Source organism: Aythya marila (assembly GCF_965140915.1).
Source record: "Aythya marila genome assembly, chromosome: 18".
In the NCBI taxonomy this organism is placed as follows: domain Eukaryota; kingdom Metazoa; phylum Chordata; class Aves; order Anseriformes; family Anatidae; genus Aythya; species Aythya marila.
Genome location: NC_139059.1, coordinates 7,829,825 through 7,848,600, shown reverse-complemented (window position 1 = coordinate 7,848,600; position 18,776 = coordinate 7,829,825). Strand labels below are relative to the sequence as shown.

The following is an 18,776-nucleotide window of genomic DNA, read 5'->3' as shown; positions in this document are numbered from 1 at the left end:
CCTGCCTCTTCAGCAAATGGGGATTTCAATATGCATAGAAATTAAAACCTGATTTTTTTTTTTTCCTCCTAAAGAGTTCAAAAAGTTGAAATATGAACTGGGAGATGCTTCGCTTCTAAGCAAATAATTCATTAAAAATTTGGATTTTTCTTTTTTAAAGGCATCCCTAACTGGCACGGAGAAGTATTACAATCATATTTTTTAGCCAGACTCACAGAGAATTTGTAGGCCAGCAGTAAAAAAACTTACACACAAAAGACTGGAAAATTAGATTGGAAAAGTGAGAGTTTTTCACCAAATCGGGATTCATTTTTAGAACCAACTGCTGCTATTTGTTTTTAAGGTACAAAAAGGAAAAAAAAAGGGCCAGGTATCTGGTGTTTTGGGACTTCTCCAGTAGAGCAAACACCGTGGGTCAGGCATTTATAGGTCCCTCTCCCTGCTGAGGAACCACAGCAGTGGCACAGGCACGGCCAGCCCCAGGGGAACGGGGAGCACCAGGACACGGGTTCAGCCCCACGGCAGGATGCTCACCCTACCTCTGAGCTCCTTTGGGCTTTTTTTTTTTTTAATAAAGTTTTCCAGCACCACTGGGCAACGAGCAGGGAGCACAAGTTGTCTGTAGAGGCACACAGCAGGCGTCCGCGCTCCAAGTTTTGGCATCAAACCTAACTGATTTCAAACCCCCCACGGCGCTAATTTTGGAGGATCTTCCCCTAAATCCCCTGGGCAATATTTCTTTGCCTCTTTACGGCCCGTTCCTCTGAATAGATGCTGCCTAAGAATAAGGCTGCAAGTTTTGAATATGCAAAGCAGGAATATTCCCCCATCAGATATTCTTTTGCTTTATTCAAATGATTGAAAGTCGTGCTATGGTTCTTGCAAATCCAAGGAAATGTGTTTACAGTCTCATCAACTGAAAAGAATTGGATTCCCACGTTGTGGCTCAGGGGATTTTCTGGGGTTTCTATCAAACACAGCGACTCTGGCAGCAGAAGGCCACTTTAATAAGCACCTATAGTGCAGTTTCACATTAGAATACACAATTAAAAGCAAAGAGGAAAAAAAAATAATACATGCTCTCAATCTCCCTTGAGAAGAAACTCCAGAAACCTGGGGGGAAACGAAGCAGACTCGTCCCGACCACCTGAAGTTCTCCCCTGTTTCCCATGCCCTTGCTGTCTGGAAGCTTTGATCCCCAGCCCTAGGGGCTCTCGGTGTTGATTTGGACACACACAGGTGATGGCACACGCCTTATATCCAGGAGACAGCCCGATGTGCAGCCAGGAACAACCTGGTTTTCCCTCTCTGCACAGCTCCCTCAGCCACCAAACCCAGCAGCTCCTTCCCAGTCAGCGTCCCCAGGCAAAATAACCCACGTTCAGTGGAGGTGGCTGTGAAAAACCCCAGCCCTGCAGCTAACCAAGGAGCAGTCCGATGCTATGGACATCCCATGAGGATGTCTCAGAGCTGAGTTTTGCTTCCAGCAGAGCAGTGGCTGCCCCGTTCCCTCCTCCCAGCCCTGAGCTGGGACATTTGGCATTCCCAGCTGGAACCACCCTGGACTTTTCACAGCACCCTATGGGGCTCAGGGCCTTGTACAGGTTTCCTGTGCAGGGCTGACAGAGAGCCCAGGCACCCTGTTAGCATCGTCCTCCCAAACACAGCCCAGTGCTTTGGGAGCTCTGCTCCCCACAGACCCATCCTCGATCGTATCCCATAAACAGGCATTTCTGGGGGCACAAACCCACAGCTATCACTGTGTGGCACAAGACCTGCTCTAAGAACAAGCACAGCTCAGCCTGAAGTGCAGTTTCAGGGACTTCCATGCACAAATCACAAGCTGTCCCCAGGAGGCAGGTCGCTGTCACCGTCGGGAAGGGCCGGGACAGAGCTCAGCTCGCGGCACAAGGCGCCCCGCTCGCCTTTCCCTTCTGCCATTCCCAGACCATGATCAGAGGCAGCATTTTTGACAGGTATTTCAACCTCCTGCTGGGCTTTCTTTATTTTTTTCCCCTTCTATTTTTCTACGTGAGGCATCTCTGGCAGCAGCTCCCCCCCGTTTCAAACCAGGGGCTCTCTCGCTGCCCGTGCGGAGCTGCAGCCCAAGGCTGCCCTGTGCCAGAGCGCTGCGAGCGCAGGCAGCGACCCTGGCAGGAGAAATGGCTGGGATAAGGAGAGAGATGCTCGCACCGAGATGTAGCCATGGCAACGTGCTGCTGCAGAGCAGGAGGCATATCTGCCAAGGCTCAGAGATTTGCCATTTGATCGTGTGGATTTCCATGCTCTGGATGCGATCACATCACACAAAATCCAGGTCAGGCTCGATGCCTTGAATAATTCTTTACCCTCAGGGGCACAGAACTGATGTAGGAAGCAGCATCTCATGGAGGATGCGGTAGGATTAAGCAGATTATCTTTTTGGCCCAAAATAAAGGTGAGCTGTGCAAACGAAGAGGCGCCCAGTTTTGTTTTTATTGCAGGGGAGGCGGCAGAGCCGCAGAGATGTGCACGGAAATCCGCACCTCGCTGCGAGGAGATAAAGGAGAAGTCCCTGGGGCCAGGGCACAGTCTTCCTAAATGAAAATCCCTTCCCGTCTTCCCCTTCACCTCATCACTGTTACCCACGGACAGCAGGAACCACGCTTCCAGACTCACAGCACGGTGTCGGGCTTTTTGCCCGGGCTGCCCCTGCACAGCACCGCGCCACCCAGCACCTGCCTGGGCAAGCAGCTCCCTCCCTGCCCCTCCTCTGAGCCTGCAAAAAGCCTTTCTGGGGACCAAAGGAGGAGCACGGAGAGGTGCCAGAGGAACAGGCTGCACCAACGCACGTTGGGACAGCGGGAGGATGTCCTTTGAGAAAAAGAAGCCACAAACTCCTCAGGGCTTCGGGAGATTTGCAGCTAAGCCTGGGATAAAAGGCTTTTCTTTGGGGTTCTGCCACTGGGCCAGACCTGCAGACACCAAGGGCTGCATCTGCTCTGACCGTGCCTGTGCACACCACGAAAGCCAGGTCTGAGAGCCGGGAAGGACAGGAGGCTCGAGAACAAAGAGCACAGAGCAAGCAGAGGATGAGCCAAGCACTTTGATCCGAGATCTGCAAAAACTGCTGCGGGCTCCAGAGTCCTCTTTTGGGAGAAGGGAAGGGAGAGCTGGCACAGCTGTGCCCCACGGGCGCTGTGTCACCTAGCCCAGGGCAGGACAGAGGCAGAAGCAGCCCCAGCTCCGCAGAGTGGCTTCGCCCTGGCTACAGCTGTGCCCTGAGCTCTGTGGTGTGCAGGGAAGGCCTGTGAAAAACATCAAACCCGAGGAGAAACAGAAGCCTCTGAGCCAGAGCTCGGCTGTGCTAAAAGAACTACGGGAGCAGAGGCTTATTTCACTTTTTGAAGATTTTTTCCCCCTTCTCCTTTATGTTAGCACACCTGAACCCCATCAAAACCTGAAAGTGTTCCTCGCCCTGTACCTTTTAAACGGTGTCCCCATCCCTCATAGCTCCTGGGCTTTAACCTTTGAAAACAACAGGTCCTGAGACCTTGAAAGGGAAAGGCGGCGAGGCACAGATCATCCTCCATTAGAGCAGGACCAGGAAGGGAGGGGGATTCATCCAAGTCTCAGAACCTTTTGGAGAGGTTTAATTCACTCCCGTGTCAGGTCCTTCCCTCCCCGCCCCCTGCTCCCTCTGAACCAGCCTCCCCATCCCTTGCTTTTCACCTCTGTAGGTCTGAGCAGGAGATAAACATGCCCTAATTATTTTCATCTTGCACAGCTGAGCCCTGCAGCCCTTCATTTCCTTACCTGAATGCTCTCGCTTCGAGTGGGTTATATACGACAAAGGCTTTCGAGTGTGCTTGCCGTGCAGCAGAAGCCGGGTGGCACACAGGCATCTCAAACCCCTCTCCTTGAGGCAGACTAATCAGGGACGGGAATTACTCGGGCTTCTTGCAGTCCGGAGGGCTGAAAGACTGAGGGACTTGAGGAACAGGGTCACAGGTTCTCTCTCCTCTAGGCAAATCACGCGGATACCTCACCAGTTGAAATCAGAGCTCGCTCACAGCTTTGTGCTGGGCAAGGAAGGGCCGGGTCGCACTGCAGCCGCCTGCACGCAGCCCCCACATCCCGCTCCTCAGCGGGCATCTCGCTGGCAGCTCCTACAAGGGGCAGGGAGCAGCAGGAACAGCCCCTGCACTGCCTGTGCCACGGGAGGCCCCAGGGCAGGCTGGCTGTGCGCTTCTCCAAGCGACGAGCTCCAAAGTCTCCGGCCACACCAACTGCACAGAGCGGCACAGAGCTCCACCGGGCTCACAGCGTCCCTGATCGCACACAGAGATAGCGAGGGCAGCAGGGAGAGGTGGTGAAGGTCAGCATTGTGCTACCATGCTACAGCTGCAAAAAGCCAAGATCTCCATGCAGAACATCCAGCCGCACGCAGCTCTGGGTCATTTCTGTATCAACGTTAGGTACGGAGCACAGAGACCGCTTGGGTCAGCACGAAGGAGCCCCCTTGTGCAATTCTCAGCCCTTCAGGACTTCTCCAAAATGGGTAACTGTCCCGCCCGCTTACACAAAATCCTTCCACAACGATTCCCTGAGTCCCTCATTTCCTCAGACAGCCCCGTTTCAGGATCACACCTTCCCGAGGTGCCTGGGGAGGGTCGCAGCAGGGACAGAGAAGTCCCATCCCCACCTCTGGGCAAAGCAGGACCCCTGGGGCCAGCCACTGCCCGTCCCGAGCAGGCTCACAACCCCTGCAGGCATCTTCAGAACTGCCAGCGACAGGCACACGAGGATTTTATGACTCAGAAACTAACGACAGAGCAGCCGGCCACGCTGGCTCAGTCTTTCTGACTCAGGTCAGAAAAGCTCGGTGCCTGCTGGAAGCGTTACCGATGTTATTAACGCTGCTAACAACGGTGCCACCCCGGTGGGGCATTGCTCACGGACTAGTTGTGTGGCACAGACCAGGTGGCAGAAGGCCACCGTGACTTCTGGCCAGCAGGCAGCTCAGCCCGCCCTGCCCCACAGCAGCACAGAAAGCTGTCACGTCCCCTGAGCTGCTTCCAGAGCTCCCCGTCCATGTCCCGGCCCTCCCAGCATCATGTAGATTCTGCAGTGTGGCTTCTAAGATACAAAAAGTCGGCTGTGCTCAGCCCCTACCTCCGCTTTGAGCCTCTAATTACTTTGCTACTTCTGAGCAAGGCACTCAGAAGCTCTGAGCACACCCAGAGCCTTCGTCACAAAAATCAAGCTGCAAAACATCTCCCCGGACCAAAACCCCCGAGAGAAACGCTCTAACCTCTGCCAGTAACCAAGAGCAGAGCTTGTCTAGTCATTTGCAATTAAGTTCCTGTGCTAATGAAGCTGCAAGAAAAAAAAGAAAAAAGAAAAAACCTCCTACAACCTCAGGTCAGTCTAATTAAGAAACGTTGTACCTTGCGGTCCCAGCGTACCTTGTGGCAAACAGCTGTGCATGCTTTCGGCTTTGGCAGCAGAATAAGTGGGATTATTTATTTATTACACGAATGTGGAAAAGCTTCAGGAGCATAAGACTCAAGACTTGTGCTGCAAGAAAACCAGAATTATAGAAGACAGACAACAGTCAGCTGGAACCTGTAACGGTAACAGGAGGCGCTGACCATATAAAATACAATTTGGTAAGGAATATTTATGCACTCACTTGTCTTTGAGATTAAAAGCTCACAACCGACTCAAGGCCAAAGTGGAGCTTGTCCTCAAGGAAAGGCAGTTTGGAAGACAAATGCAATTTACCACTTATTTGCAATGCTACAGAAAGTGGATGAGGAAACCTCATATAAAAAAAAAAAAAAAAAAAAGAACAGAGAAAAAACTGTTTGGAAGCTATCATGCTCCTGATTTGAGTCTCTCCCTTCCCCTCGCAAGGGATCTTTGCTGCTAGTTATGGGCTCACATGAACAGGATCTTGTGTCCTCCACCTGCTGCCAGCACACGATGCCGATCGCAGATCAGCAAGCACCCAGCGTCCCTGGGATCGCTTTTGATTGCACAATGCTTATGCTGCAGAAACCAGATCTGAGCAAAACTTTAGTTCAGTGCCTCACAGAAGAGGAGCCCTAATTTTAGGAACTGGCCCAGTGCGCTCTGTTATGTCCATCAAGCCATGGTCGTGTGTCACCGGCACCTAAGTGCTGATCCCTGAGCTTGGTGCTCTTTGCTCAAGGAGCGAGGAGTGCCAAGGCGTTCAGCAACAGGAGCTGTATTTAAGCCCATCTTTCTTTTTTAGGCAATTAGATCCATTTGGCAATCAGCGGGAGACACCGAGGTTAGAGGGGAGCTGCCAGCACTGCTGGGGCCCCGCTCATCTCGATCAGCTATTAAAACTCTCCTCGTTAGCTGGTGAGAAGAGACACGTCCAAAACGACCTCACGCTGCTGAGAACCCACGGAGCGGTCTCCGTGATGGAAAGGAGCTTCTGCACAGAATCTCCCCACCAAAAAAATAAATAATAAAAAAAACAACGAAGTAAATCGTTGGCTGATGCTACTGACAAACCACTGCACTTAAACGGTGGGAAAAGAGCTCAGTACCACACCTCTGATCATGCCTGGGTTGCCCTACAGCCTGAGAGCATGGAAGAAACCCTAAAAAAAATCAAATCACCCATTGGGATGCACAAAGGGACCCCGGAGGGAGCAGGGCACTGCAGGCAGAAGACAGGCTCCCAGAACCAAAACCTGAGGGCTGGGGAGGAAAAGCTGGAGGTTAGAGAGAGAAGGGAAGCAGCCGAATGTGAGAAAACGGAGGGAGAGGGGAAAATAAAAACCTCTCAAGAGTATCCACTTAAGCTTTGAATTGCCTGGCTTTGTCTCTGCCTCACACAATGGAAACGTACAGTAGCAACAGACAGATGCTGAGAGCTGGTTTGCTTCTCATCTGCAATTCCAAACACCCTGTCAGGAACAAATATTTGAAAAGACATCTATCCAACCATTAATGTATCTAGTGAGGCTTTTTTTTTTTTTTTTTTTTTTAAAAAAAAAAAGAAGAAAAATAAATGCTGCATTCATCACAGAGATGTTCTTCCACAGAAATGCCAGCAGAACCACCAGAGGGATAAGCAAAGTTTCAGGTCTTTCTTAGGGCTGAGGACAGCTCGTTACTGAGCTGAAAAGGTGCAGCTGCTGAAGTATTTTGCAGTACAGGGAAAGCAGGGGGGGAAAAAAAAAAAAAAAATCAGACAGCTGTATTTTTAACTGATCATGTGCTTGCTTCTGTTTCATAAGATTTATTCCCTCATTAATCACTGCCCTCCCTTCATTCATGTTAAATATAAAAATGATTAGGAAAGATCCTCATCATGGTTAAAAAAATAATTAGCTGCTACATCATGTTGCACACATTCAGACAGAAAGGAGTGATTAAATTAGGAATATTAAAACCCCATTAATCTGTGCTCAACTTAAGCTCTGCTTGTTCATCTCACTGTGGCACTTATTATTTCTGACACTGAAAGATATTTGAATTACTAGCTGAAACAAGGTCACTATCAGAAAGATGTCAGGTCAGCAATTAGTCAAAGGTGGGAGAAGCTACCAGAACGGAGCCGTGCTTGACATGCCACAACCGTGTCAAGGAGCCTCCCCTGCCCGGCGTCCCTGGGATGAGCAGGTCGGGGCCAGGAGCCCCACGGGCACGGAGCAGCGCTGCCGGCACCCACCCGCAGGGAGCAGGGCTTGCCCCACATCCCTGCACCCCAGCCTTCGGGAGGAAGGCTAAAGGCTCAAAGTCAGACCGTGTGTCTGGAGCTGAGCCCCTTCCCTGGCTGGCGGGGCTCAAAAGAGGCCCACGTGCCCATGGCCGCGGCATCGTGGCTGTGCAGGACCGTGGGCAGCCCAGCAGCGCCTGCCTCCTGCACGGCAGCTGAACCGGGAAGGATGGAGTCAATGCGAGAAGAATGCTTGAAATCCAGGCAAATAGCATTGATTTCAGTGTAATTAACCAGCTTGTTCACCACTTGCACTAATGCCTGTGGGCAGGAGCACTGATTGTTCACAGAACAAAGCCCTCCGAGATGTTTTCTCCCTCTCCAGAAGCCAACAGCCCCACTTCTACTGCAGGGGCAGCAAGCCCAGCATCGGAGAGGTGCCGACAGATGCAGCAGAAAGCTCCCTCCTCTCCCCAGACTGCCTTTTCTGGGCAACCACAAGAATTTGAGGGGAACGGGAGAAAGTCACAGACCTGTGGTGTTTCAGGAACTTAAATATAAGTGGTGGTTTGGAGGAACGGACACAGCACGGGGTATTTGCTGCACAGTGCTTGCATTTTATCAGCCAGACCCCGCCAGTGGCCCTGACTCCGTTTTATGATCCTGATCCCAGGATGAAGGTCTCGGAGCTTCCAGAGCCCTATTTGTGCAGTGCCTCGGCCAGAGCTAGTCCACATCCCCCTCCCGACCACCACAGCAGTAAACGCAAGTTTTAATCTTCACATTCAAGAATTAAAAAAAAAAAAAAAAAAAAAAAGTAATCACTTTTTAATGGAACTACTCGCTCAACTTTTTGGAGAGCCCCAGAAGCCCTATGGGAAGCTTCAGGCTCCAGCAGAGTCCCTGCCATCGCCGCCCCACTCAGCCCCTTTGGGATTTGGTGCCAGGCGCTGCCTGTCCCCACGCACAGATAAGGAAGATGCAAGCACGGGAGGACATAAAGCAAGCAGAGGGGTTACCCAGCCCGACACGGCTCGCAGATGAGCTCCCCGGCTGCTTTTCCAGCCGCAGGTGGACTCAGGTGCTTGGTGGTTGATACCTTTGAGATGTTTGCTATGCTCGCCCTCATTAAGGGGGGGGGGGAAGCACACAAATCTTCACCCCCAGATCTCCTAAAAGCTTCCTTAAGCCCAATATTGCAGTACACAAACTATTTACCGCGTGTTTCCTTCAACCCTGACAGAACCACCTCCGAGCCTCTTTACAGGGAAACGCAATAAAAGAGCTAACGAGGCGGCTCGCTAATTGATGGCAGGGAGAGGAGGGGGAAGGCAGCAGCTACTCGCAACTGCGGGAACTTCTGCGGGGAGGCAGCACGTAATTAACCGGGGGGGATTTCACCAAGATCCCCCTGTCTTACAAAAAATGCTGCAAGACGCGTAATGACCACAGGTGAGGAAAATCTTGTTTTTACTTCCCATCTGAAGGTAGGCATGGAGAATATAAAGCAAACAAAAGAAAAAAAAGAAAAAAACAGCCTCCCCAAGGCATTCTTGTTATTCTTTCCACTTTCCTGCAAGGCTTTGGACCGCCCGGCGGTGCTCCCCCCGCTTGTTGCAGGACCCCTTGAGGGCAGCCCGGGATGCTCAGGAGGAGGGAGAGGAACACGGAGCTGCACCACCTCACTGCTACAGCACTGCACAATGCAGCTGGGCTGGGAAAAAAAAAGGCAAAAGCCACCAACAGTTGCTAAAGTACTTGTTCTGCACTAAAATATTCATTTCCCACCAATAGCTCAGGATGGGCTTTGTTTAGGGGTCTCACAGCACAGCACTGAGACCTCCCAACTTTCCCCACAGTGGGTGGGATTGTTGGCTGGACACAGCAGCAGCTCATTGGCACCCTCGAAGGCAAGCAGAGGATTGCCGTCGACTTTGCCAAGAGAAGAGCTGAGGCAGCCCCTGCAGGAGCCATCCCTTCTGCTACAGTGCAGACACCAGGGGGCAAGGGAGGATCTGGCAGGCAAGACCTGCTATATATTCTAATGCTTCTGAAACAGCTTTGGGGCTCACCTATATGAAAGAAGGATTCACGTACAGCTAGTGCAGACCCACAGCAATCCTTCATCAACCCCATCAGGGAGCTTTAAGTAGCAAGGAGAAGCAGGAGCACAGCCAGGGAGCTGCACCAAGGCTCAGCGGGCGGCAAGCCGGGCACCTGGATTTTGTGGTTGAACTCTGCACGAGTGTCCCTGCCTTCAGCTCAGGCAGCGCTGATGCCAGTCACGGCTTCATTTAGAAGCATATTTTCATACTAAGACTCTGCAGGTTAGGGAGTGGGACAGAGCAAATCCACAGATTTAAGCATTCGTTTATCTGAGCCCTCCGTACTTGGGAGCTCGGGTACTACGCTGCAGGCAAGCCGTTGTTCCTATCGCATGGTTAAAGCTTAAAACCTACAGACAACGTCCTAAATACCAGTAGCTGGGAAGATTTTAAGAACACATCCAAATAATGGGAGCTATTTTGACCACCAAGACGTGAGTGAGCTCGCCCCTGCCCCACGCTCTGCGGAATTAAGACACTCGTAAATCCCTGCCCAGCGAGCCCTGGAGAAATAAAAGAGGCTTTAAATATAAGCTGCCCTACCTCTTCATAAAGAGAGGGGAGCAGCAGAACTGAGAGGAGACAGGCAGAGGAAAGGACAAACATAATTGCTGGAGTCAAACAGAGAAAACTGCAGATAAATACCAGCTAAGGGCAGCTCCAGAAACCTCCCCGCATGCCCGCGCTGGCTGCGGCCATGCAGGCACCGAGGGAAGGGGCTGCCGATGCAGAGGTCACGCAGAGCTGTAAAAGGCACAGCAACTTGTTAGTCGGAGCCCTGCCATCGAGACTCCATGGCTGGATGAGCTTCTACACAGCTTTGACACTTTAAAATGGTGTTAGGAAATGAAGAGCTTGCCAGCTCTTTAGGACTTAAGCCAGCATGGAGTGGCATTTGCAGCGCCTCTTCCAGCATGCTGGCACAACATTTTGCCACGCGTTCACGCAATCCTCCTGTGGCAGAGATGAAGAGGCAGAAACGTGGAGGAGAGGAGGCTCAAAATGCCAGATCTGGTGAGGAGGAAAGAGGAAACCGGGCAGAGATGGACTCAGAAGAAGGAGATAAAATAAGAAGCCATGAACAGCGACACCGGTGTTCCTCGTCCTTTTGCTTCCCAGCCCAGGGCTGTGCTGGTGCCCCCATCGCCCCCGGGCAGCACGAGGTGTCCCTGCAGCTCGGAGCGGGTACCTCGGGGTGAGAAGGGCAGTGCCAGAGCAGTCACATCAACGAGAACTTGGTGTTGCCAGGGAAACAGCTCACTCGGTACTGGAAGCATCATTCTGGGGTTGTTGTTTTTCTCCTCATTGGTTTTGCATCCCCACAGCACCAGCTAACTCAATCAAGCCGCAGACAGCAGAGCAGCAGCCACAGGATACACGGCAACACGCAGCAAGCAGCACGGCGAGCGAGAAGGGCAGGGTGCACACCGGTGCTAGAGGCACCCAGAGACACCAAGCTGTCATCTTTAATACCTGCAGAGCTGCCGAACATTATCAAACGAATCCTCATTAATCAATAGGATGAAATCAGGCAGTCAGCCCAGTGACCAAATCACCAGCTCCCTACAACCAAACACACCCCATGCCCTGTCCTCCTGCCAGTCCATCACCCCCGAAGGAAGGGAGAGGGCTCCAGGAGCCTTCCCAGCACCTCCCCATCCCCACGCTAACAAGGCACCAGCACGTTCACACTGCTCTGAACGCCCTCCTCATGTTGAATCACGATGCTTTGAGCTGTTAGAGGCACAAGGACCACATCAGAAGCAGGAGCAGAAGCAGCAGGGTGAGCCTGGCACCCTCCATCTCCGATGGGACTTAATCAGATGCCCGGGGAGCAGCAGGGAGAGGAGCCTGCTCACACCTCAGCCTGCTCACACCTCAGCGATGCAGCGGGAGCTCCTGTGGGTGCAACCTGGGGCGACGTAGCAGAGAAACTCACAGCGGGTATTTTCAGTTCATGGATGATGGCACAACACCTAAGCCTCGGGGGACAGCCCAGTGCGAGTCCTCCATGGGCAGGGAGTTACCTGGGCTGGGAACTGCAGCGCTGCACGAGCACGGAAGGTGAGCAACATCTGCAGCTCAGCAAGCGGGGCCGTGGCCGACTCTGCTGGCAGTGCCTGCTGAAATAGGACTTTTGCATTTCTCCTCCACCTCCCAGCCTGATCCCTGTAAGGCTCCCCAGCCACCAGGCTGTACGGAGCTCCTCACAGATGCTCAGTGCTGACCACCAAGATACCCTGAGGACAGAAAGCAGCTGAACCCTGAGTGCTTCCAGCCTTCTTGGGCATGCAGGTGACCGCTAGACAAAAGCCACCTGAGAAGGCAAAAGAACAGGTAAAATTCACCGACACATTCTGATGCCTCCCTTGGTGGAGAAGCTCTCAGTTTTGATGACTGTGAATTCACCAGGCTGTTTAAACCGGAGTTATTTTTCACATGGGTCCAGATTCAGGGGATTTCCAGAGCGTTTCAACCGGGGCTTCTCTAAGCAGGAGAGGGGAAGCTGTGCAAGCTCCTCCCGTCCCTGCCAGAGGCACACTGCATGCACAGCGGTGCTCTGCAGGCAGCGAGCAGGATCCACACCAGAAGGGTTATTTCAGCCTCTGCTCCAGTTTCGGGGCAGCTGAGGAGCTTGTAGTTACCCAAGTGACAAGACTTGGGTCTTCCCTCCCCCAGCACACCACAAATCGCTCAGCATGAGGCCCCTGGGAAGCAGCCGCCGTGCAGAAGCGACCGCATCCTGGCCGTGCTGCAACAACAGGAAGGGACCGGGGGCACAGGGAAACCCCCCCCCCAAACGCTGCGGGATGGGGTGAGGAGAGAAAGGGCAGCCACAAGAAGAATCCCCAAAGCCCCTCCGAGGAAACACAGCCCTTCGGGGGCCTTTTGACCCCAGCACTGGGCAAGCAGCATGAGCAGACGCGGAGCAGCCGTCACCAGCTCGATGCCCTCGTGCAATCGGACGTGCAAAGTTTGTGCCCACGGATAGGGCTCAGGTCCTCCTGCAGGCAAAACCCGAGCAGAGCAAACCTGCACCTCCACCTGCGACTCCCATCCCTGCTGCACTTCATCACCCAACAGAAAGGAACCCGTATTTTTTTGGAAACTGAATTACGCTTTCTGGAATATTAAGATAACAAAGTTGTTCCCCTCACCGAGCCACATGAATAATGTCTGCTCCCTCCCCATGAGCTGTAAAACACGAGCTGTATTTTCTTGTGATTTTCAGTTAAGACTCAAGGTGTTGGTCTCACTGTGAGAGGCTGCTGGAGGAGCTTACAGCAAGCACCAGAGAGGAGGCACCCACGGCACGTGGAAAGCAGCAGGCGTTTAGGGGACAGACAGAGGCAGGACAGGAACCGACAAACATCTTCTGAACCACCAGCACCTTGTACCCAAGGACTCTGAGCATCATTTTAACTTTTAAACAAACACAACTGAGGGAAAAAGCCCCATCTTCCCAACGGCATTCCAAGTTTTTAGCTAGAGAGGTGAAGGATCGTAGTCTCAGCTTACTGCAGGAACTGTCAGCAGGCAGCCAGCACGAAGCTCGTGATGCCAAAGGCACATTTCCTGCAACAACACCAAGGTTTGGATCCTTCCCTCCAGCACAGCCCCATTCCACAGCTCCTATGCCTCTGCCACCTGATAGAGTGGGCAACTCACCAAGCCTCCTCCGGGCCCCGGGGCCCCAGACAGAGGTCCTGATCTTTTACTTACTTATTTTCCTCAGGCCCCAGTTTCTTAAATCACGACTTTCATTAAGCCCCAGCACGGCGTGGCTCACAGCCGTAATTCTTTTCTCCCACCTTCCCACCACAAATCCATTCAAAGTGAGTGACATTTGCAAAGTGTATTTTCACGGCCCTCCGTAATCCCTTCAGAATATTAAGACTGCATTACTTTGTCTTTGGTTACATTAACTTCAATTTTCCTTATGAGTAAGTATTTGGCTAAAAATTAATATAGTGAAGTTGAAAAGAATCTTATGATAGGAAAAAGACTAATTTCATCTCTGGCTGCTCAGATACCAGAGTACACTGGGGTTAATGTAATTAACTTACAATTTTAGCCTAGGTTGTGTACATACACTGAATCTCCCTGCTGGAAACAAGATTAGATTTTATTACACTATATATCCTGGTTATCTTCACCATGCCTCCAATATTACTTCCCTCAATGACTTCAAGGCTCTCTGCTGCAATGAAAATGCAGAACCATCTGGTATTGAGCCCATGCAGTTTATTTAAGGATTTAATTAAATGCTCTAAATGGAGAGCTTCTTTGAATTAACATTTTAAATGTGACTTATTGCAGGTTTAATATTGTCTTAATGCCAACCTGGGAAACTCCATAGCCAAGTTGTTGACGTTTAAATTGAATTCATTTGGGTGGCTCCAGGGGGACTCATTAATTAATCTAAACAACTAATGGGGATTGGTTCTGACTTTTGATGAAGATTATTTACAGAGACAATTTGCAGTGAATAAAGAGTCACAGTAGGCAAATGTTTAATTGAATTTAAAAAAAAAAAAAGGACATCTCATTGTGTTCAATATCAAGGATGCATCTTGCAAGGAAGCTTTGAAATACCAAGAAAGGGCCGATAGCTTGAAGCTTCCTCGCTGCACACTAATAACAAAGGGAATGGGTAATTACATTTGCCTGCGTAATTTGCAGCTTGTAAGAGGACAACAGGTCTGTCTGGCTCACAGTACACACAGAAAGACCTGAGCACGAAGTATCCTGTGATTCAAAGACAAAGTTGCCCCGCTCACTTTTACTTACTGGAAAAAAAGACATTTTCCAGCCAACCATCAGCTGGAGAGACAGAGCCGAGTCCTCTCGGTTACATTTGCAAACACCCTGGACAACTGCAATGAGTTCAGCAGAGCTGCTTTAATTTACAGCAACTTAAACCTCTCACATCCAATCTTCTCTCACTCTTTGATTATATCAACTTTGGAATCAGATATTTGCACCTCTGAGCGCACCACGAGCCCTGCACGCACTAAATCTACTTCTGTGGTTGGTTTCCTGTGAGCCGCAGCAGCAGAACAGCACCTGCCTCCTCGTGCATCTGTCCTCGTTAAGGCACATCACCCTTCAGCATTTTTCACCACCTCCATTACCATGTCTCGTCTTGAACCCTCCGGTTACCACCGCAGCAAGGCAACTTGGGGCACCGAGCACACATTCCCATTCCCAGGGAAATGCTGCTCCTGAGGGCACAAACAGCCCTAAATACCTGAGACTTCAAGCACGAGTTCTTCAGGACCACTTCTGTGTTTAACACGAGCCACAAGTGCTCCTGGCCAGCAGCCCAAGGAAGCAGAGCAGAGCACGGGGTGAGGGGAGCCAAGGATCTCAGCTGCACGTCAGGGCTCCACGGCCCAGTGACCGTCTCCTAAGGGACTTTTACTCTTTTGTTCCGCGTTTTCCTTAACCTAAACCCAAACCAATTTCATATTTAAAAGCGCAGCATTGACGAAGGGCAGGAGAGGTGGAGGACAAAAGGAAGAAAAAAGACATTAAGAAAAAAAAAAAAAAAAAAAAAACAACTACAAAACCAATCAAATCCTACAAGTGCTGCACTTTCATAGCACGGTCATTAATTATGCAGAGAGGCTTGATGAAGAAATCATTCAGCATTTTAAACACTCACGCAGCCAGGAAACTGCCAGAGATGCCCAGCAGAGCCCGAGCAGCACCCGGCTGCTTACACCACCCTGGGGACCCCCATCAGACCAGAAAAAAAACAAAAACCACCACAGCATCACTTCTGCCCAGAGGCGAGGCTGAGCCCAGCCCAGCACCCTCTGCCCCAACCCGTCTCAGATCCCTGCTTTATTTCCAGTAACACCGAACCTCGCCTAGTCTGAAAGGAAGAGGCTCCAAACTTCTTTTCTTTCCAGGGCTGGACACATCCTGAATGCTAATTTAGGAGGCAATTGAGGGGGAGGGTACATTAAGAAAATGCACATAACCATTAAGCCAGGGAGACTAAAGCATCCTGCCTGGATCAGCGCTGCTGGATACTGTCTAGAGCATCGCCAGCTGCTCTCAGATACCTATAGTGGAGCTCTTTTATGCAAACACCTCCAGTAACAGCTTTTGTGGATCTGACAGACAGAGTGGTTAAAAATTAGGCATTCAGTGGGTATCCAGTGGAGAGACATTGTACAGCACATCTGAAGAGGGGAGTCAGCCTCGGAGAGGGAATTCTGAATTGCCTGGAGGGGAAAGGCTGCTCCGGCAGGGAGCGAGGCTGTGCTGGGAGCATCGTGGCGTCCCTCCCATCTCCTGGGGTCACTGGGGGGCTGCAGAATTGGGATTGACAGACAGCAGAGGGTCACATCCCCCCCAGAAAGCTGCAGATGTGGGTCACGCTGCAAATGGTAGGATTGTGGTGCTTTTCCATCAGATCCCAACATCTCCTATAGGACCTTATCAGCACAGGACACAGCCGAAACCATTTCCCTATCCAAGCCCAGTAATAAAACAGTTTTTTAGCAGCACCAATGCACCTCAACTCTTCCCACAGACAAGAGCTACACCAGCAGTCTTCAGCTCAGTCAACAGGTTTTGACTTGATCCCAGATAGGAAGAGCAAGGAATGGTGGAGGGGTCACCTACCCTTGTAGGACAAGAGGGAATGGCCTCAAATTGTGCTGGGGAGATTCAGGGTGGCAATGAGGAGATATTTCTGCTCAGAAAGAGTGGTCAGGCATTGGGACGGGTTGCCCAGGGAGGTGGTGGCATCACTGTCCCTGGGGGTGTTCAAGGAAAGGTTGGACGTGGTGCTTGGGGACGTGGTTCAGTGGGTGATAGGGCGATGGTTGGACCAGGTGATCCCGGAGGGCTTTCCCAACTTTCAGGATTCTACAATTCTATACCTGGCTTGAGCCGCCAGCTATAGGGGTCAGATAACCAGAGTGCAGTGAACATTATCTGAGCACTTCAAAAAAAAAAAAAATTAAAAAAGCCACCTCTGGGGCAGTCCTCATTCCAGTAATAATTTCTTGTGTTTGCTGCCTTTTCTTTTTAAACACCTTATTGCTGTAGGGAATACCAGCTGCTCTGGCTATGCTACAATTGCTTAGGGATGGCCTTTAGAAGCTTTGTTTGATTTTTCTACTTCATTTAACATCAAGTCTGTGAAGTATTCCTAAACTTCAAGGGACTCCTGAAGGTTCTGGCACCAACCACTAAGAGCATCTGCTAAGGGGTAACCACACAGCTCCTGCCAAGGGCAGGAACCAAGAGTCAGGCTGGAGAGCTGGCAGATTTGGGACCACCATTTAGGTTACTGCAAAACACGTTTCTAAATGGCACACGCATAGATTTTGTATATACACACACATATAGAAATGTATCAACAATACACACGTATGTAAACTGAACCCAACGTGGAAGGGGTCTGATAGAAACCGGCACGTGAAAATGCAATTTCTTTCCTATTCTCATTTACACTGTTTGGATTAAAATGCATCTTTCCACATCCCACATGCAAATGGAATATAAACAGTAAAAGCGGAACATTTAAACAAATATTTGCAAGAGGGTTTTGTTTGTTTTTAAATACTTGGCCTCCTCCAGAACGAATCCACAGACCACACAGAGTTTCATGAAACACCTCTTCTTTGTTCCCTTATAAAAAGGAAGCAGGGACATCTATGTGACCAGGCAAGATCTGGACGAGCACAGATCTTCAGGTCCATAGGCAAGATTTACACCCTGAGCCGCACACAAACCAACGAGCATGTATCTGTCCTTGCATCTCTCACCAAACAGGTACACAGAGAGCTTGTGGCAATCCCGAACCCGAGCTCCAAGTAAATCTGAGCCTGGGTTCTGTGTTTAGGACTGCTGTCAGCAACATCACCCCCATCCAGCAATGGCAAAGACTAATTTTTGCAAAGCAGAGCACTTATCTTTCTTCTGCAACTCACAAGACATCGACGCAGTCAGCATGAAGAATCACAACAAACTTTTTGATTAAGAAAAAAAAATACAGAGGCACTGACCTGTCTGTCACTGAGATCTCGACTGTCTTTGGATTTAAATTCACCGCCAGAAGCTTCCATGTCCTGAAAAATAAAAAATAATAAAACTGAATTGGTGTTATTCTCATGTTTTACACCCATGTAAAATACAACAGGGGCTGCACCACACAGCACACAGAAAGATGGCTTCAGCTTTGTGCTCAGTGTTTCTGCTGGTTCAAGTGCAGGAGGGACCAGAAATGAAATGAAAATCTCCAGTTTCTCATTGTACACCTGAATCAGTGATGAGAGACAAACTCTTGGTGGACAAAGCTATTGGAAACCCAAACATAAAGCCTAATATGTGAAAAAATATTGCCTTTAAAAAAAAACACAAACACAAACACCTGAAAACATTGAGATATCTGCTACCTTCTGTGGTAAGAAGAGGGAAATAGGGACTTTTTTTTTTTTTCTTAAAGTAAAAGAAAAACTGTCAAGTTCTAACATTTCATCAAAACTTGGCTGGCTGATGATGGCTGAGAACACTCTGCAGTTCTGCAACCTCATCTCCTTCAGAAAAGGGAAGGTGTAGGGAATTGAGGCCGCCCTAACAACATCATCCCTGTCAATTGTTCTCCTGGTAGAGAGCCAGGCCGGTGCTAAAAACCACGGAGTTTTCCACTGTTACCTAGAGCATGAAATAACGTCCCCACCGAGGGCTGCAGGCTCATAAAGCATAACGGAGAGTCATGAACGGGATTTCCAAAGGTACCCGAACGTGTTTCACTAAGGCTGCACACCTAAATTATTGAGGCACTTTAGAAAAATCCCACTTCATTGAAGTAAATCCACAAGGTATCAGCGTCCCCATCAGCCCTGGTGGACTTTGCAGTTAGGGAACAAACACCCTGACAAAACCTCAGCTGTGAGCTATCGCGTGGCTGCTGAGGATGTTTCCAGGAGGGTGGTCAGGCTTTCCTCACTTAATTTTTCATTTTG

General features: G+C 50.4%; 1 protein-coding gene across 7 annotated transcripts in view; it reads right to left on the bottom strand.

Moving 5' to 3' along the window:
- TNRC6C (trinucleotide repeat containing adaptor 6C) overlaps positions 1-17,836 on the bottom strand; it is a 244,675-nt gene extending 226,839 nt beyond the window's left edge. For all 7 annotated transcript variants that reach the window (XM_082774728.1, XM_082774732.1, XM_082774733.1 and 4 more), the window contains exon 1: positions 17,817-17,836. The gene's annotated coding sequence lies outside the window, so the exon portion shown is untranslated. The remainder of the gene's footprint in view (positions 1-17,816) is intronic.
- Positions 17,837-18,776: the final 940 nt, after the last annotated feature.